At 38.7% G+C, this 21,535-nt stretch overlaps 1 long non-coding RNA gene across 1 annotated transcript; it reads left to right on the top strand.

Annotated features, from left to right (window-relative positions):
- The first annotated feature begins 6,343 nt into the window (after positions 1–6,343).
- Positions 6,344–14,504, top strand: LOC137236638 (uncharacterized). The gene is made up of 5 exons (XR_010948528.1): positions 6,344–6,654; positions 7,050–7,223; positions 7,296–7,526; positions 12,600–12,780; positions 12,851–14,504. It is a non-coding gene; the product is annotated as an uncharacterized lncRNA (long non-coding RNA).
- The last annotated feature ends 7,031 nt before the right edge of the window (positions 14,505–21,535 follow it).

Genomic DNA, 21,535 nt, shown 5'->3' with positions numbered 1-21,535 from the left:
GCGGGAACAACCAAGTAAGCCCCTTCCAACCTTTGATTCGGGGGGATGGTATAATGGCATGAAGATGATAGCGTGCGACAACATCGCGAGCTTGCGGTAGCTGGTTGAAGTGGTTCCAAACCTCCAAAGGCAAGACACGAACGCGCGGTTTGAGGTGGTGGATAAAGCGCAAATTCCCACGGTACCAAAAGTTAAGGTATGGATACCATGCGTGATGAAGTCGGAGGATACACTGCGACTTCTGCAGAATCAGAATCCGAACATACCGATACAGGATTGGAAAGTACTTACTGTATCTCGGCCTACCGAGGATGGTCAGTTCTACATCTTCCAAATAAACAAGCAGGCGGAGGATATTTTGTACACGCAGCTTGGCAAAATGTCCTTTGGCACTGGCTAAATCTTAATGCGACTCAGGAAAAGAAGTCCCGAGGATAAAAAACCTAACACGCTAGAGGTGGGCGAAGTCGAAAGGGACCTCAAAAGCCTAAGCGAAAAAAGACAGGTGGGGGTCCCCGACGTCACTACGAACGTGCTAGAAGAGGACCAACCGATAAATGGTGCTGTGACTCGCACAGAGGAACACCCGGCACAACAGTCACGAGAGGCTGAAGGGGCCTCGATTACTCTAAACCAAAAGGGCAAGGGGAGGACGACGACGTCAAGACGAAGGTGCTGGAGGGGGACAAACAGCTCAATGGTGCTGCGAGTCCTACAGATAAACCTCCAACACCGTAAAGTGGCGTCGAGCGAACTACTCCTAACCCTTGAGGAGGGTTCGTTTGACGTGGCGCCGATCCAGGAGCCGTGGCTCTCATCGGGAGGAAAGGTTTCTGGACTTAGCGCGCGCGTGTTTGGCGTTTACTACGCGCAAACGGAAGGCATTTTTTTTAAAGCCAAAATTTAATTCATTGTTCACAGGGAACACAACCCAGCTGTCTTTCAAGTGACTCCAACTTCGAATAAATAACAAATTTATTCAATTCATTAATTTTACTTCAACATTCAATGCAAAATGCAAGTAAAGCGGTTTCAAATTAGATTATAAAATCATTTTAAATTTCTTTTCAATTAAAATTGACATTCATAACACAAACTTGCCACTTTTATTAATTCAACTTAGGTGATAAAACCATTTCATATTCCCTTTCAATTCAAATTTGTTCACATTCATGTCTCAAATCTGCAGCAACAATTCAATTTAGGTTAATATAATATAGGTTACAAAAACATTTGAAATTTCTCCTCCATTCAAATTTGTTCTTATTCACAACTCAAACAATTTAAAATTGTAAAACCATTCCAAATTTCTTTTTCATTCAAATTCGTTCATATTCATACCTCAAACTTGCAACTTTTTCACAACTCGATTTAGATTATAAAATCATTTCATCCTTCTTTTTCATTAAAATTTCTTAATATCCAAGCATACAAAGCTGCAAGTATAAGAGTCTTCCTTCTGCTAATGTCAAATTTCGAAACAAAATTCAAAGAATTAAGAGAAAATTTCTTTAAAATTAAAAAACGCGTTTTACATACAGGTCGTTCTTTACCGACAAGGCAAGAGAAGTTAGATGAATATAAAAATTTAATTGAGGCATATAATAACATTTTAGTAGAGGTAAATGCTCATTTTGAAAACCGACCTAGGTCAATTGCTGTGAATAAAAGTTTATCACGTTGTAGGGAAGAATTAATTAAATGTTTTACAAAACTCAGCTGCACAGTTAAAGTACCAACCAACTACATCGACTTAGTCCAAGATAACACTTTTATATCAGATACGGATCGGGAAGAAAAAGAATCCTTCGACGCATACAAAATCGAATCTGATGAAGAAGAAGAATTATCTGACTCATCAAAGCCGGAAACACTTGACAGTCGTATCGGTGAACAAAGTTGTTCTTTACCTCATACCGAAAATATTTCATTACAAGAAAACTTCTGTGGTTTCGATAACCCAGTCGTTACATCAAACAACTCTTTAGGGCTTTTAACAACTTTCTCAAATTCCAACCAATCTCGTACTAATTTTCTAGAACCAACAATAATGGCTACACCAGAGCAAAAGATACAGTTTATTGGGTCGTGGGCGCCCTTATTCAGGGAAAACTATAACGGTGACCCCTTAGCGCTAGACTCCTTCATAGATAAAATTGAACTAGTAGAAGGATGTATAGATCCAGATCTTATGCCAACTTTCATTTTATTGGTTAAATCGAAGCTCGAAGGGAAAGCAAGAGAAGCAATTCCGACAAATATAACATCTATCTAAGAAATTAAAGATGCGCTTAAAAGTCGAATAAAGCCAGACAATTCAAAAGACGTTGCAGGGAAAATAGCTTCACTGAAAGTTACGAACAATAATTTAACCGAGTTTGCTAAACGAGTAGAGGAATTATCTGATGCTTTAGAGAGGTCTCTAATTATCGAGGGAATATCAAAAGACAAAGCACACGAGATGGCAGTCGAACAGTCAGTAAACGTTTGTAGGTTAAATACGCGGTCAGACTTCGTCAAATCAATTCTCGCATCAACCTCTTTTAGTGACGCAAAAGACGTCGTAGCAAAAATGATAGTCGAACAAAACAATCAGACTACAGAAAGACAGGTATTCGCTTTTCGATCAAGGTTTAACAATCAAACCAACTTTCGCAATAACAATAGAGGCAATAACTACTACAACAACAATAATATATACAACAACAATAGTAATTTCAACAGGTTCAATAACAATAATAATCTCATTAGGTACAACAACAATAATAACGGTAGATACAATAATAACAATCAAAGTAGGTAAAACAACAACTATAGGCAAAACAACGACAATCGAAACAATAGTAACTCGCGTAACACTAGCAACAGCCAAAATAGGCTAGAAAACAGAACCAATACTAACGCCGGAAGTTCAAATACGCTAAATAATGCAAACGTTCGCTCTTTAAACTTGGACGCCCCTCAGCAGCGAACACTGAGGGACGAGGAAATAAACGAATAAATATTAAAAATATTTTTTGTCTAAACCTAAATTACTCAGATTTTGTCGAAATTTATATAACCGGATCTAACAAATTATGTACATTTTTACTAGATACACAAGCTGATAATTCTCTGATTAAAATTTCAAGCTTAAATAAGCAAATTCCAATTAATTCTGACGATATAGTTAATATCACAGGCGTTACATCAAATTCTGTTCCTATTATAGGTAAAATAAACATAGACCTAAATTTTTCTAATAATATAGTCGAACATAGCTTACATGTGGTAAACGATGACTTCAATATCCCATCAGACGGTATACTAGGTAAAGATTTTCTTCATCATAACAAATGTGTAATAAATTACTCAAATAGTAGCATCTCATTCTGGGCAAACAAAGAAAAAGTCATTATGCCAATCCTACACTGAACAGAAAGAGATATGTGTATTATACCACCAAGATGCGAAGTTTTTTGAATTTTCGACTTAGGTCACTCAACAACTCCACTTTTCGTTGAATCTCAAGAAATACAAAAAGGCGTATTTACCGCAAGATGTATTACAAATTCCAATAATTCAATCCTAAAATTAATCAATACCACAAGTGAGGTACAATTCGTATACAAAAATTCTATTAAATCGGAAAACTTATCTAATTATCACGTCTATGTAATCGACAAAAATAAGACAGATGAGAAGCGAATTAACGAAATAACTTCGATCTTAAAAGATCAAATTCCAAAAGATGCACCATCTAAACTTTTAGATCTATGCATACAATATGCTTAAATATTCGCGCTTGACAACGATAAAATTACGTTAAATAATTTTTATGAGCAGAAATTGCGGTTAACCGACAACGAACCAGTGTATATAAAGAACTATCGTCTACCCTATTCGCAGCGGGAAGAAATTAACAGACAAGTTACAAAATTATTAGAAAATGATTTAATGGAAGAAAGCTATTTTAACTACAACAGTCCTCTTATCTTTGTTCCTAAAAAGGAAATAAATGGCAAAAAAGCATACCGAATGTGTGTTGACTTTCGCGCAGTTAACAAGAAGCTAATAGCAGACAAATTTCCATTAGCACGAATCGATGATATTTTAGACAATCTTGGCAGAGCCAAATTTTTCTCAACCTTAGACCTTTTTTCTGGATTTCACCAAATACCATTACACGTAGATTCACGCGATATAACCTCATTTTCTACTGATCGCGGAGCGTATCGATGGAAGGTATCGCCATTTGGTTTGAACATTGCACCAAATTCGTTTTCTAGGATGATGACCATCGCATTTTCAGGAATACCCCCTAATGTAGCTTTTCTTTATGTAGATGACATAATAGTCATCGGCTGTAGCGAATCCCATCACATTACAAATTTGTTTAAAGTATTCAATACTTGTAGATCATTCAACCTTAAACTCAATCCAAATAAATGTAATTTTCTAAGACCAGAAGTAACATTCCTAGGACACAAATGCTCAGCTGAAGGTCTGTCACCAGACGAATCTAAAATAGGCGCAATTCGTAGCTATACTAAGCCAACAGACAAGGACGCTGTAAGAAGGTTTGTAGCTTTTGCCAACTACTACAGACGCTTTATTCCAAGCACCTCTGAATAGACTGAATAGAAAAAGAGTAGAATCTAACTGGGACGAGGCATGCGATAAAGCTTTTGAGGCACTAAGAGCATCCCTAATGTCACCAACGATATTACAATACCCAGATTTTTCCAAACAGTTTACCATTACAGTAGACGCTTCTAAAACGGGATGTGGAGCAATACTCAGCCAAGAGCATCAAGGCAGCGATTTACCCATATGTTATGCATCAAAATCTTTTAATGAGGCAGAACAAAAGAAAGCCATCATTGAGTTAGAATTATTAGCCATTTATTTTGCCATTAAACAATTCAGACCATACGTTTATGGAAATCACTTTATTGTAAAATCAGATCACAGGCCTTTAGTCTATTTATTCACTATGAAAGACCCATCTTCAAAACTTTCTAGAATCAGACTTGAGTTAGCAGAATACAATTTCACAATAGAGTACATAAAGGGAAAATCAAATGTAGGAGCTGATGCACTTTCTCGTATAACCATTGGCGAAATAAAAGAATCAACCAAAAATATATTTGCAGTTCAGACTAGGGCTATGAGTAAGAAAAAGGATAAATGTAGTTCTACCGGAAATATAGACTTCTGTACAAATATACAAACATTAAACGTGTATGATAAATTCACTCATAACTTTTCAAAAAAAAATTCCTCGTATTAGATCAGAAATATTTCATGATAAAAACAATAAAAAAATTTTAAGAATATGCGCGCATATAAAGCATAAAAGAACAATTTTACTTGATTTTGAATTTTCTAACGAAATAAAGAATTTCGATACTTTACTTTCGAGGCTAGAAAAAGAAGCCGGAAAGCTTAATATTAAGGAAATAGAATGGCCAAAAACGATTTAATTTTCAAATACATTACAATTACAAATTTTAAAGAACGAGGAAATAAGCTTTTACAATTTTTAAAAATTATTTTAATGGATCCAATTGAAACAATAGCCGTGTTTTTTAACACGCGCGTATACGTTTCGTTTGTGCGTGTTAAAAAACGCCTATCTTCGCTTAGATAATGCTTAGGAGACCCATCTAGCGGCTGTGGTAAAACAACTAGCTACAGCAACAGGGTGTACCGAAAAGCGGAGACGCAACGCTCTGATGGCCATAGGGTATAACATATAGCTGAATCAGTTGCGATGAATTGTGGACACACATATAATACATAGAATTAGTGTACAGGGTGAAACAAAGACACATATTTCAGTTACATCTGAGTATAATGCGTATTGAAATTTAGTAGGACAAAATTTATGCGCAGCAATTTCAGAGGTGTATTTATAGTTTGTCTCTTAGCAGTCAATATAAAGTTTAAGCGTAAACGGATATACGCGTGTTAAAAAACACGGCTAATCATTGATCAGGAACAAAAATCAAAATTATTAGCAATTTATCACAATGATCCCATCACTGGAGGTCACTGTGGAACGAAAAAATTATACGCCAAATTACGAAATAAATTTTACTGGAAAAACATGACAAAAGACATAGCTAGTTATGTTGGGAAATGCGAAAAATGTCTTCTGAATAAAGTCAAAATAGGAAATAAAGGAGAATTCGTTCTAACTCCTACTCCTAATAAACCTTTTGACATTGTCGTAATTGATACCATAGGCCCATTGCCAGAATCGAGATATGGTAATAAGTTCGCGCTTACCATAATCTGCGATCTGACAAAATACTTACCCTACAAGGCGGAGGTAACCAGTTCACCCACACATTCAAAGCTTTTTTCGCTCTCCACTAACACATCGACGTTTCATGCTGTCATCGAAATGACAGTTCATTAATTATTCCGGAAAACATTGAAACGCAAAAAAAATATAAATTGTTTACAACGAAAAATATCTTGTGCTTTTAGTTGTGACATGTGACGGAAATTAAAAATTTTGTTGCAGAGAACACCTTTTTGCGTTGGCGACCTTCGCCCAAAATAACATTAAGTTAATTTGAGTTGTGACATGTGACGGAAATTAAGAATATTGCTGCAGAGACCATCTTTTTGCGTTGGCGGCCTTCGCCCAAAATAATATTAAGGGTAAAGTTTTACAAGGCGGTACACCACCTAATTTAAAAATATCAAATAATAATAAAAACGGAGCTCGAGGCGCGCCTTTTGATTCCACGTTTGATAATTTTTGATAAAAATTGGGTGGTGCACCGTCTTTTAAATCGTTACCATATTAAGTTGTATAGAATCGACGGGATGGCCTACAAGGTTTTATGTCAACTAAATCGCTCCCGATATGGTCGGGCTAGTACCTTAATGGTTCCCGGAACGTACCCGATCTGCATCCGGCAAAGGACCAACAAAGTCGATAACGGGGAGTGTCCTTATCGCTACAACAACAACAACATTATTAACTTTCTGATTTTCATTCATACGTATGTGCATTTTTAAATAATAAAAAAAATGTTATATTATTCTAATAGATAGCATCTCCGCCGGGTTGCGATTCAGCTCAGAATATGCCAAAATCAGAGGAAATCTACAAATCCAAGGTACTTTACAAGCAACATGCTTTGGAATACGGTACCAAACTGGTTGGATGTATTTCCCTAAAAAAGGGTGGAACTACGCATCTTGGTTTGCCAGTATTTGCTTCGGTAATTTATATTGATTTGTAGTGATTAAAAATTGCAATAGTAGATAATGTAATGTGAATTAAAATTGAATAGGTAGCCGGAGCAAAAAAGGCAACTGATCGGCATGCAACTGTTATTTATGTGGTGCCACCGGGAGCTGCTGCTGCTATCCTAGAAGCATTAGAAGCAGAAATGTCTTTGATTTTTTGCATCACCAAAGTTGTGCCATAACATGATAGGGTTCGCGTTAAGCACGCTCTCTTAAAGCAAAAAAAATCGCGTCTAGTCAGGCCCGATTGTCCAGGAATCATCGCACCAGAAAGGGTAAGTAAATTGGCTACCATATTAAATATATAAGCAACATGTATGAATTTTTTAGTGATAATTTGTCATGCTTTTGTTGATAATCAACTGAAGAATGCAAATACGACAGAGTTCGAAGTTCATGTGAAAACCAATTAATTTTTTTAATTAGCATTTGGAGAGAAAAATACATATGTATGTATGTATGCATAGAACTGCATAGAAGGGGAGGAAAAATTAATTATTATCATAGATTTGCAAGATTTTTGTCATTTTCCCTGCATCGCAGTTGTCATTACATTGCGTTAAGAGAGGACATCAACACCTTACTACACACAGCCAGTTAAAATTATTGTAAATTTTGCTCTTTTCATCACTGTTTCAAAACGTGGAAAGTTATATATCGAGCATTCCATGGAGAATGGTGCATTTTAGCAGACTTTCGCATTGCCGGCATTATTAATATTCAATCCCTAGAAGGTTTAATGTAGTCATATCAATAGTTCCCGAGATGGTGGGGCTAGTACCACAATGGTGCTTGTTACCGGAACGTAGATAGATAGATCATTTATTGAGGATTGCACAGTGACTTGCACATCTCCTTCACAGCACCTCATCCTAGCCGACTTCCTTGATGAACCCCAGCAGTGTTCTTTGCTTGGGGGATTAAATGTGGGAATGCTCTGGCCATGGTGAGCCCATAAACTTAGCCCTACGTCTTGAAATTGCGCCGCAATCTAGAAGGATATGGTCCACCGTCTGCTGATCCATCACAAAATCGGTATGTGTTGTTCGATACTATACCCAGCTTTTGCATGTGACTGTTCAGTCTACAGTGTCTTGTAAGAATAGCCGTTGGGGTTCTTAGGTTATCTTTTTGAGAGGCCTATTAATGCCCTATATCGAGTTGTGCTGTAACCCCCTAACAGTAACTTAGATTGACTCAGGCCTGGCATATTGCGCCAGTGTTCTCTCTTTTCCCTCCCTTCTGCTAAAAAATGCCCCTGTGGGCCAACTGGCAGGAACGGCTCGGGATCGATGGGTCATGCAGTTGCTGCCTCTCTTTCCGTGTTGTCCGCCTGCTGTTGTTGTAGTAGCAGTGCTTCGCCCCATCCAATAGGTGCGACCGATCACAAATTGTCATCAATGTCCTCTAACGGGAGTCCAAAGAAACTTTCTGTTTCAACAGGGGTGGGCCATAATGAGAGGAGTGTTAGAGGCGTTGGTTGCACAATACAGTTAAAGAGATGGTTGGTGACATGTGGGGACACATTACAAGCAGGACAATGTTTTGTATGTCGGGGTTGATTCTGGATAGGTAAGAGTTTAACCTGTTACGTTATCCAGCTCGAAGTTGAGCTAGAGTGACTACTCTCGTTTCCCTAGGGAGAGTGCGTTCCTCCTCTGCTAGTTTTGTTCTTTGAGTACAGGAATCACCGGCATAGAGGTCCGACGCCTGTTTGTGGAGTTCACTGAAGACATGCTTGTGTTTTTTAGCTTCATACGGCTGTGTTCTCAGGTGCCGTATTTCCTCATAATGTAATGAGGCCGTGAACAAGAGCCACAAAAGATTTATAAAAGTTACGAGGACGCTGGATTTTGGAATCTAGCCCAGAGCAACCTGTCCGATGCAACCATCCCTTGCACGTGAAACACTGACAAGAGTATTTATTTTTTTAATTTTATTTATTTATTATTACGGCTGTTTAGGCCCAAAACTTAAACTACTAAGTACAATTCATTGTTATAATCACTTATTTCTATTGAATATGCTGTTGGAATACCATGTGATTCCGATCAGCATATTTACTAGCGTGACAGAGGGACGAGTCTGGGAGCCACTCATTAAAGGAAGGTTGGAAAGGACGCGTTTCCAATCCTCCAGTGCTCCCAGCTTAAGGCAACAAAATTTGGAACTTATATTTTTCAATTATATGTGTATTTTAAGCTTTCGGAATGTATTAGTCTCCGATCAATGCAGCTAAACATGTCTTTGGATGTTGGAAATTGAAAATATGTAACGTGTATCCAATCACCCCTCAACTTTGTTTAGTAAAGACGCTGTCGGAATGCATGAAGATTCCGATTAGCACAGCTCAACATATAATGGGAGGTTGAAAAGGACGTGTTTCCAATCCCCCTTGCTCCAACTTTTATTTGGCCTTATTTTCGTTATTTTTGTTACACATTATATAATTTTATTGTTATATTTATGCTGTCGGAATGCGAATGATTCCGATCAGCAACAGTAAATACCAGCTGGAAATACCGAATTCCAGCGAAATTAGTTGGAGTTACAGGTGGCGACCGATTTTCTTTTCCTTAGGGCCGGATGCATTGTATTTTGCTGCTACCATTATTACCATTCCCTTTTCGCGCTCCAGTATCGGTATATTATGTAAAAAAATAAAAGAAAAAAAAAACTATCTTATTGGAAGGGTTTTACAATGCTCCAATAAACTTTTTTTAAAAGTATTGAAGTTATTACTATTTTTTATGTGATTAGGAAGTTCATTGAAATATTTCAGGCCCTTATATATATGACCGTCCTAAAAAGATTCTTTTCCGGCAAACGCAGCAAACCCATTTCTCAGTACTGGGGTCAGGAGAAGGACCCGGATTGGGGTCGATACCTTCCCGGAAGAGGAGAGTATGGCGCAGACCCGCTGCAAGGATCTGCTGGGGGTTTGACAATTTGTGGGAGAGACGCACCAAATTAAACATGGAGTCCGCCTGCTCATTGCCCTCCACTCCCCTGTGGCCTAGGACCCAGGCCAACAGTACTACGTTGTGTGCTCCTAATTGATTCAGCTTTTCTACGCACTGAAGGAGAAGTGCTGACTTTATTTCGAACGCCGCAAGTGCCTTTAGTGGAACCTGACTGCAATTGTTTCATTGGGGTATCAGCGCTGAAGGTTCAGCTTAGCGCACTAACTTATGGCGAATACTTCCGCTCGAAAATGCTCGGATGTGCTTTTAGAGTTACTGATATTTTGGTTCTGGGTCCGAAAACTCTGGCTCCAATCCCCTCTGGCGTCTTCGAGCCATCTATGTACCTTCCGATCTTGAGCCTAGTAATACATTGCACCCGCCTATACCTATACAGCCGTACCAAGAGACGGAGCAGCCCATTACATATTGGCACAACCGGAGCACTGCTGGACATCCATCCTATATGAAAGCTATGCATTCAAAAGTGTTTGTACCAGTGGCTGGTGCACACCGAACTGGGCCAATGTATGCTATATTGAGGCCTGCACAAATACCAAGCTATGTTTATGTAAATAATGTTACTGCTAATGTCAATTTGCACGGTTGAGCACATACAGTACCTACGTTTATACAAGGTGGAACACCACACTACCTACATGGCGATGTAGCCACCAATCAGGTTTTTGTAAGAGATTAATTAAAATATGTTATTCATAAACACTGATTCTTATATTTTTATTATCATTAAACTGTAGACTAGACTCATGACGGGTATTCTTACTGGACACTGCCTTCTGGCGTCACATGCCTTTAAATTAGGCTTGGTCAGTGATAGCAGATGTAGGAAGTGCGAGTTGGAGGAGGAAACGATCGATTTCATTCTGTGCTCGTGCCCTGCGCTTGCCGGGCTAAGACTCCAGCTGACAGATGTCAGATCTAGAAGCGGCAAGTGGCTTAAGTTCTAGGAAGCCGCTAACCCGCTGGAGCCATGAGAAGCGTGAGTGCACTTTGGGTGTCCCAAGACAAGTTCCGTACCTGCTCCGAATAATTTGATAGATAGATAGATTAGATAGGGACCTGTTCTAGGTCCAACTCTTTGGAATGCGGTGTATGGCGGGGTGATACAAATCGACCTTCCCGGAGGCACGGAAATTGTCGGCTATGCAGATGATATTGTCGTAGTAGCAGTGGCCAAGAAACTTGATCTGCTCCAAGCATTATGTAATGACGCCATGGGAAGAATAACGGAATGGTTGACGAACACGGGGCTGGAGATGGCTAGCAATAAGACAGAAGTGGTTCTGATGAGCTCAAAGCGGACTGTGGATGAGTTGGTCCTAACCATAGGAGATTTTCAAATAAATTCAAAGCCCTCCTTGAAATATCTAGGAGTAATCATTGACTCAAAACTAACTTTTAGGGAGCACTTCAGGGCGGTGGGGGACAAAGTTTCTAGAGTTAGTGGAACCCTAACGCGAATAATGCCCAACATCGGCGGCCCAAGCGAAGCTACCCGTCAGCGATTATCCAACGTAACCAGCTCTATAATATTATATGCAGCACCAGTATGGCACAGATCTAAAATGGTCCACCAAAAAGATATACTAGCAGCCTACCGCATTACTGCTATACGAATAGCATGTGCTGTTCCGACGACGCGATCCATGTTTTATCCGGAAAATCCCAGTAGATCTACTCTCAGGTGAAATGGCCGATCTGTATGGCATTGGATTCAGCCGACCATCTGAAGATGCTAAGAAAAGCGCAAGGTCACGAACAATAGTTAGGTGGCAAAAACGGCGGGAAGATTCGAGAAAAGAACCTTCATGCTAGTCCGGAATATAGCGGAATGGTACGAGCGAAAACACGGCAAACTAAATTACCATCTCACACAGATATTGAGCGGGCACGGTGGCTTGAAGGAATATCTACGTAAGCGTGGGATAGAGGAGGATCCTTTCTGTCCAAGCTGTCCGTCCGAATTGGAAAGCGCAGAACATGTAATATTTCACTGCCCTCGTTTTCACGGCGAAAGACTGTCTGTAAACAGAGTTTTTGGAGAGGAACCTTCCATTAGGAATTTAGTTCCACGAATTTGCGGACAAATAGATTGTTGGATTGCTGTGAGCAAGATGGCCTTTATAGTAATGACGAAATTGATGATGCATGCCGAAAGGGAGCGTAGAGAAATGCGCATACGAAGTAGTGGCGACTAAATCGCCTTTGAAGTTACTTTACCAGGTCCTGATTCTAGTTATCTGAAATTTCTCTTGCGCCTTTGGAAAAGAGCTATGTGTGGAGCCCTATTTATGGAACACTTTTCGGCTTATATTAAAAACTTTTAATCTATTCTTACTGATATGAGTTTCTTTTTCATTCTAGGTAATTTGATTTTGACGATGTGAGGATAGAAATATCCCAAATATTCCAGCTGTGGCTGTAAGAACATACATTTGCTCAAATTAGAAGAAAACTGCACGGTTGAGCACATCCAGTATCTACGTTTATACAAGGAGGAACACCACACTACTTTCACGGGGATGTAGCCACCGATCACGTTGTTGTAAGAGCTTATTTTAAATATGTTATTCATAAACACTGATTCTGATATTTTGTTTTGGTTTTTACTTTAGAGTCAACCTGTTATATAAGCGATGTCAGCTATGCCTGTAACTTAAGCGCCTTCAGATGTAATAGTTACCGCGGACGCGGTCACAGGAGTAGTTCACTACGTGGGGATTACACTAATCAAGGACTTTCAATATCGGAAGGTTTTCCAGCACTATAACACACCAACAATATGTGCAATCATCCGAATAAATTGTACAACAAACGTTAACACCACATCATCAGCCAGCAACAACAACAACAAACGCAACAAGTTGAAACTTCTAAACAATTAATGACTAGTGAACCACCAACATATCCGCAATATGCGCAAACATCAACACCAACATGTGTCGCCTACTTTGCAACACGGTGAAGATGGCCAAGGCCATTCTGATTCTAATACTGATAAAGGCGAACCATTGGCAAATTTAAAAACTCAAACAGACCACGAAAAATGTTGATGATGGTATTAATTCTAGTACGGATAGTAAAGAATTTAAACCTAGGAAAAAAGCTAAACTTGATAAAAACTTAACCGAAGATGACAATGTTTCTAATTCTAATACTAAGGAAGATGAACCTTTGATAAATATGAGGCTTAAAACAGAGTTATCAAAAAATGACGATGATGATAATGATGTTGATGCAAAGTCCAATGTTGAAAATGATGAAACAGAATCTGAAAATAGTATGAGTGTGGATTAAAACCTGAAGCAAAACTGTCATATCCGGTACGACCAGAATTAGATGTTAAGAAAAGAGCCTACATAAAGAGGCTCAGTATATTTATGGAAAATTTATCATGAGACAATGCCCAATGTATGTATTTCAATTAAATTCAGCACATTGTTGGAAAAGCATCTAAACTTTATGCATCGTGTAGAGAAACCAGAACATTTACAATTTAAATATAACGAACGTGGTGCAAAATGTAAATTTTGTGATATTCAAGCAGCTACACCAAGCTTCAACAAATTATTGGACCATGAGATTTCTCATATGCCTAATAGTCATTATTTAAAATATTAATTATGCGATTGGAAGACGAAAATACATTCAAGTATGAATTTTCATTTACGTGTACAACACGCTGAAACAATTGATGTAACAACGAAAAGTTTAGAATTGAATGTTTGTCCATATTGTAATCACAATGGTATTTACGCAAACACTTAATACATCTTTTCTATGTTTAGAATGTGGTGAATAATTTAGAACAAATACAAGTTTACGTGTACACCACAAGATTTGAACGGAAATATCTTGAGGGTATGGTTACACCTATGTGGCATCTACAAGCTATTTATAATGACTAGTATGGAATGAATCCGGATATGGAAGAAAACGGAGGTGACGAAATGAATCACCATGCTTCTTTGGATTCTGGTGATACTCCTGACATGCTTCCTAATTTCCCTACGTCTGATGTTACTATACCTACCAAACTAATATGACTGCAAACTGATGAGCAACACTACCAGCGCAGGAAAAATAAGAACTGCAAAACAAGCTTTCGGAAAGGGCACGACTATGAATAGACGTTAATGTATTTATATAGTTTATAAATATAAAAATTCACATATGTAAAGTTCGCTAGAGTAATAAGGCAATAATTTAAATTGTAAAAAAACATTGTATATATGAATAATTTATAATTAAATATTATCTGAACATAAAGGACGCGTTTCATTCATAGAAAAAGCGATTTGACAGAAGGTAACCGATACGGGTAACCGATAGGCCAGTTACCCGTGTTGTTGTTGTTGCATATGTTTTGGTTAGCGATAACGAAAACATAACTGATGAAGTAACTTAAAAATGTTAATAACATCGAGCGAGAAGGAATGTCGAAAACACAATAGGTAAGAGCGAGAAAGCGAGTCACACGTACACTATTTTGAGAGAGCGCATGCGTTACCTTTTTCACGACAGCAATGTAAAAGTCATTAAGACGATAATTGGTGAACAAGTTATTGGTGACGATTAAGTAATCGATTAGGGAACGCGCACCTGTCTTGTAGGGTAGTTATAGGCTCATTCATAGCATAATTCGTTTTATGAGTTATTTCGATAAATAACATGTAGATAAATCAGAGCAATTCGTGCTAAAGTTTATCACATTATAGGCAAGCAGGAGTGAGATAAAAGTTCTTCTGTCATGCAAAGCCTGAAGACCAAACAATTTGTGACTGCTGGTATATGATGGGAGGCCGTCTGGCCAGTGAAGCATACGTAAAGCAATTTTGTAAAAAATTTTGGTACTTTCTGAATTTTTTAGGAGTTAGATTCATAGAAAGGATACCATATTACTGAGCAATGTTCAATACCACTTCTGACCAAGGATATATAAAGTGCCTTCAACGTCATAGGGTCCTTAAAGCCACTGGTGTTACGTCTACTGAACCCAACCATTGCAACAAATTTTGAAACAACGAAATCAATATGACTAGAAAAAGAGAGTTTGGAGTTAAAAATTACACCCAAGTCTTTACTCTCTTGACAACGATTAAGAGATTTAGCATTTAGTTTATAGAAAAAGTATGTGACAGTTGTCTTTATGGAATAAGACACAACACAGCATTTGTTTGAATTTAAAAATAAGTTATTGTGTGCGCACCATCCGGCAAAAGAGTCCAGATCAGAACCGTTAGAAATAAAATAAATAAATAAATGTAAGGCGCGATAACCTCCGAAGAGATTTTAGGCCGAGCTTCTCTTCCAATTTACGTCGTGCTCCTTTTTTTTAATTTTTATGCCGACTCCGAACGGCATCTGCGAGGTAGATGAGTTTTCACAGAGAGATTTTCATGGCAGAAATACACTCGGACTGCTTGCCAAACACTCCCGAGGGGCGACCCCGCTTAGAAAAATTTTCTTCTAATCGAAAAATCTTATTTCTCATATTTGTAGCTTTGCCCGGGGTGTGAACCCAGGGCATTCGGTGTGGTAGGCGGAACACGCTACCATCACACCACGGTGGCCGCCAATAGTTACAAATAGTTTGACAAATAAATAGTATTTTTTGTGAAATATATAGTTTTAGTGTTATATTTCAATCATTAAAGGGGAGGAGTGATGGGGAAACATACTGAGTAAAAAGTGCTAAGTCAGGAGACAAAATTTGTTTTAAGTGAGGAAATTGTGCTAAGTCATAAAATAGTTGCTGGGTTACATACATGTTAAATTTCAATTAGAATTAGCAATTGATGCAATTGGTTTATATTCTCTAATTCATTAAACAATTAGAAAGGTTCACCTAATTCCCATTAGATAATTGAAATTTTTATTCTAATGGTAAATCTAATGCAATTGCAAATTGCAAATTGTTTACCTTTACAATTAGAAATCTAATTGACTTCTGCTAATGCAATTAGATATTCAATTAGCTCGAATTAGAATCAATTATTTATATTTATTTACATCATTATTCGTTCACTTCAATAATTCTTTGAAAAAAATTTATTTTTATCAAAATAATTGATTCTAATTCAAGCTAATTGAATATCTAATTGCATTAGGAGAATTCAATTAGATTTCTAATTGTAAAGGTAAACCAATTTTTTTGGTAATGGCACTAATTGCAATTAGATTTACCATTAGAATAAAAAATTCAATTATCTAATGGGAATTAGGTAAACCTTTCTAATTGTTTAATGAATTAGAGAATTTCGCAAATGAAGGTTAATTAGCAATCATTAGCATTATCTAATCATTACTTAACATCTATGCTGGGTTAGCATACATGATTTTTATTTATCTTTTTCAAAGCTTCTACACTCAAAAGTATTGCAACTAAGGTATCCTCATTCAGCTGTTTGTTTTAGGAACTAATTCATCAATTGAAGGTCCTGTATCCATAACCGTGCAGTCGTCAGCATAGCAAATAGGTATAACTCTTTTTGGCGGGGAAGGGAGTTTTGATATGTAAAAATTAAATTAGCGGCCCATCTTTTTAGACAAGCGGGAAGGTGTGAGCCTTCTATGTCTTGGAGTAGCGTGCCGTGGTTAACTGTGTCAAAAGCTTTTGACAGGTCAAGTGCCACGAGCACCGTCCTATGATGGGGTTTTTGCTGATTTAATCCGTAATTAACCTGCGTGTTAATGGCATTGATTTCAGCCAAGCTCAGCTTAGCAGTCCATATAAAGTTCAAGCGTAAACGTAGATAGATGATAAAAAAAAAAAAAATAGCTAATATACTAACAAAATACACGGCTATGCATTTGCTACGTCAATGCCAATATGCAACATCCAAATCCAAAGTTTATTTTTTCAATATTTAAAACATACTATTGTAACGAATTTGGAAAAGTCTTTATTATTTTGCAGCTTCTGTTAACGTTGGAATCTCGGATTCGAACTGTCGGATAAATAACACAAGTATTCAGTATAGCAAAATGTTCTTTACTTACAACTCTACTGTCTTAGTAGTACTTCACAATTACTATACCCGCGTATTCACTTTTAGTGTGTTAAAAACAAACTGACTCATTATTTCTCAGCTTGCGCTGCTTTTATACTCTCAGTTGCCCCGTTCGCCTATTTCCCCTAGGGTCTTGACTTTTACAAGCAGCATAGTGATATCTACATAGAACTGTTAATATTCGCCACAGTATTGCAACGCATTGTGGGAACTCTGATTATTCTGCAGCTTCTGTTATAGTTGGAATCGCTGAACTGTCGAATAAATAACTCAAATATTCAGTATAGCAATATCTCCATTATTTGAACTACTTTGTGAGTAGTACTTCACAATTACAATACTCGCGTACTTCATTAAAAGCATGTTAAAATCAAACTGATTCATTATCGCTTGCACCGCGCAGCCTTTACACTCTCAGTTAGCCTCGTTCACCTATTTCTCCTAAGGTCTAGACTTTTCAAGAACATGGCTTCTAGAGCAGTTGTAACTCACACTTCGTGATTTAGCTATCTTATATAATATTTCTAATTGCCGTTTTTATGTACAGGTAGGTCCCTTTCGCTCTTATATGGAATCCAAATCTATAAATAAAGTTTTGGTCGTAAACATGGGGATTCATGCTATTAGAGAGCTGTGGTATTATTAGTCGTAGGGCTTTTGTTTAGCTATATTTTTTTAAAATAATTAGTTATTGATATTAGAGAAAAATTGCAAAATTTGTAAGCGGCGATTGTTACTAGGACATGTTTTTGAATTTCACTTCTTCATCAGCTAGCTTCTCGGGAGCTGAGTATTGAACTCGAATCTCCGACATTCATACTTCATACTGGTGTAAAGGCAGATGCCTTTAACCACACAACCATATGAATGCCCCGCTGCTCGCGTTGCAATTGGTTTCTAAGAATTGCCTTTTTGTTGCCATTCCTTTTTTATTCACTATTTAGGCATGTACATACACTCTCTATGTTGTTTAATCGCAATTGTGTGGAATGTTTTAGGCGCACTTTTGAAAGCTTGGAAGGTGGTCATATCAAATCGTTCCCGAGATGGTCGGGCTAGTACCTTTATGGTGCTTGTTACCGGAACGTGCCGGATCTGCATCCGGCAAAGGACCATCAACATCGATAACACTCCCCAAGGCCTTCGGGGAGTGTCCTTATCGCTATAACAACAAATATAATATTGTAACGAATTTACTTGCAAATCCTCTTATTTGCAATCCTCTGCTAAGTTCGAAACACTAAACTGTTGAATAAATAACTCCAATTTGTAATAATGCAAAATGGCCTTTATTAAAGTACTTCACAATAACACTCAAACTGTGCAACGAATAGCTTGCTTAATAACCAAACTGATTGATAGCTCAAATGAAACTCTACTATTCAAAATAATACTGCTCTTGCTCGCTAGATAGCGTCTTAGTCGAAACTGCTTGACAACTCAAATCAAATTGAATTCCAGCGCCTCTACAATTGCCGCCTTTTATCTTCTAGGCGCTTCCAGAATCTACTAGTCCAGCAGCTCTCAAACTTCTCAGCTGTAACTACAATTGCACAACTTTATAGTTTTTCTCATTGCATACTTATAGGAGTATCTCAGATATATGCATGTGTTTGTGCATTGACTCTCCGCTGCTCGTATACGTACATGGTGCATATGTGTAGACGCAATTATTGTTTCGTTTATGTAGATACATAATGATTGATCTATTGATGTGAATTCACGTCACTGCTTAGCATCGGCTTATAGACGATAGCATCGCTCAGTGCTGCTAACATTCGTTACACTGCCCTCCACCTAAGTCTGATCGTCCCGATCAGACAAATCTCCCGATCTAAACGTCGCTTGCATCTCCAAATGTACCACTCTTCTACTCCGTGGTTTCTCAATGCTTTGTATGCGGTAGATGGTATCACTGATCTTCTTCACAACCTTGTACGGGCCTTCCCAACTGCACCGAATTTTGGCTGGAACACCTTTCCGCTGGTGAGGGTTGTTTAACAGTACCAAATCTCCCGCCAAGAAACCTTCCGAATTAAAGTTCTTGTCATGCCAGTGTTTCATCTTACTACTCATTACCCTGGGCCGTTCCTTCACACTCTGTTGTTTGGCCAATGAACTACTTCGTAGGGCTTGCGCTGGACGGATTTGCTTTGCATAATCAGTATCGTTCCGACGCTTCACAACAGTAGTGTGCCTTGGCATGAAACCACCTTTGCATTCTTTCTGAAAAATTCTTTCAGTCGTTTTAGTGCGTCCATTAGGGTCTGTCGATGCCGGTCTTTTTCTCGCAGGTACATTTAATTTCGCTTTATTTGGCCCATTCGATCCATCAACCTTTTCTTTTGACTTTCGTGGCCTTTGTCGAGTCTTCTCCACCATTACTCGATTACTAATGAACCCTTTCTCCAACATGAAGTTAAGTGGTATATCCTGGTTCTCATAACGCATCACCGTTCTCTGCATATCGATCTTGATGTCATGGTCAACCAAGAAGTCCACTCCCAATATGTCTTCCTCAACGATCTTCGCCACAACGAATTTGTGTAGAACCGTGACCTTTCCAATCAAGACTTCAAATATCACTTCTCCCTGGACTTGGTTATACTCGCCAGTGACCGTACGGAACCTTGCTCCAGGTAACAGTTTTACTCTCCTGCTGACCAAGTCAGATCGGATCAAGGAATGAGATGCGCCCGTATCTACAGTCAGTACACGTTCTTTGCCATCTACATTCCCTCTGACGGTAAGACTGATCGATTTTCTACCAATTTTCGGCACAGGTATCACAGGACATTCAATAGCCGGGGCAAGTTTTCGTTCTTTACATCCGACACGCTCTTGCTCATTTCCGCCAGCTTTGCGTTTACGGCCACCCACATTGTTGGAACTATTAGGACCAAGATCGCAATGACGTGCAATGTGACCGGACTTCCCGCATTTGATAACTTTTTTACTACGCTTTTGCGATCCTTTAAGCGCCTCCAATATTGCGTCTACCCACTCTGGCCTTTCTACTTCCACACGGCGTGCTTTGAAAACTGGCTTACACAGAAGCGACGCTGTTTCTTGAATCAGAGCTTGTGACACCGTTTCTGCGAATGTTGGCTTTGGGTTTGCGTATGTAGCTCGCTTTGTTTCGGCGTCCCGTATGCCATTTATAAAGCTCTGAATCTTTACCCTTTCAGTGTATTCCACGGGTGCGTCCGCATTTGCTAAATGTGCTAGCCTTTCAATATCCGACGCAAACTCTTGCAATGTTTCACCAGGCTTCTGGAAGCGGTTCAGCAACTCCATTTGGTATATCTGTCTCCTATGCTCAGTTCCGTATCGTCTCTCTAGAGCGCCCATCAATGCTTCATAACAGTTCCGTTCGCCCTCTGGAATGGTTTGTAAGATCTCAGCTGCAGGCCCTTTCAACGCCATGAACAGTGCAGCAACTTTATCTTCAGCATTCGAACGAACTTCACTGCTGCGGTCTTCTCAAACTGTAGCTTAAAGACCTGGAAAGGAACAGAACCGTCAAAGGATGGTATTTTTACCTTTGGATTACTCGTTGAAACTGCTGGCCAATTTAGTTGCAACTGCTGGATACGTCCTCTCAAAGCATCCACCTCGGCCTCGATTTTCTCTTCAAACTGTAAAATTTTTGTATCTTGCGCCTCCAACTTCGAGGAAATACGTCCTTATTGCTCTTCCAGTTGAGCAGAGATCTGCGATGATATCTGTGCTGAAATTTGCGCCGACATTTCGGATATCCGTGCCTCTTTTGCTTCAATCTTCGCTGTTATACGGTTCTCCTGCGATTCCAGCTGAGATGATATTTGCGACGACATTTCGGATATACGCGTTTCTTGTGCTTCTATCTTCGATGTTATTTCTGACGACATTTCTGCAATATGTGTCTTCTGTTCTTCCAGTTGAGATGACATGTTGGTGGATATTTGTGATGACATTTCGGACATTTGTGCCGATATTGCAGTCAATATCATGTTCAGGTCTGTGTTCGCCCTTGTCTGCGGTGTTTCATTTTTCTCTTCAATTTTTGCTGTTGTCTCATCCTCATCAGGATAAAAGACATACTCGTCCACATCAATTCCTTCTGCTTCCATTGCCTCTCGTAGCCGTGCCTGAAGTTCGAGTTTAACGCCGCTTGTATTCAATCCACGGCTCTCCAACTCCTTCTTCAGTTGCTGGATCTTCAATTCACTGAACTTTGCCATGTCCTTGTTGTCCTCTGGAATTTATTCAACAATTCCTCTTCTGACACCAATTGTAACGAATTTA

This window comes from Eurosta solidaginis, chromosome 1 (genome assembly GCF_040869045.1).
Source record: "Eurosta solidaginis isolate ZX-2024a chromosome 1, ASM4086904v1, whole genome shotgun sequence".
NCBI lineage: Eukaryota > Metazoa > Arthropoda > Insecta > Diptera > Tephritidae > Eurosta > Eurosta solidaginis.
This window is presented reverse-complemented; position numbering and strand designations above follow the sequence as displayed.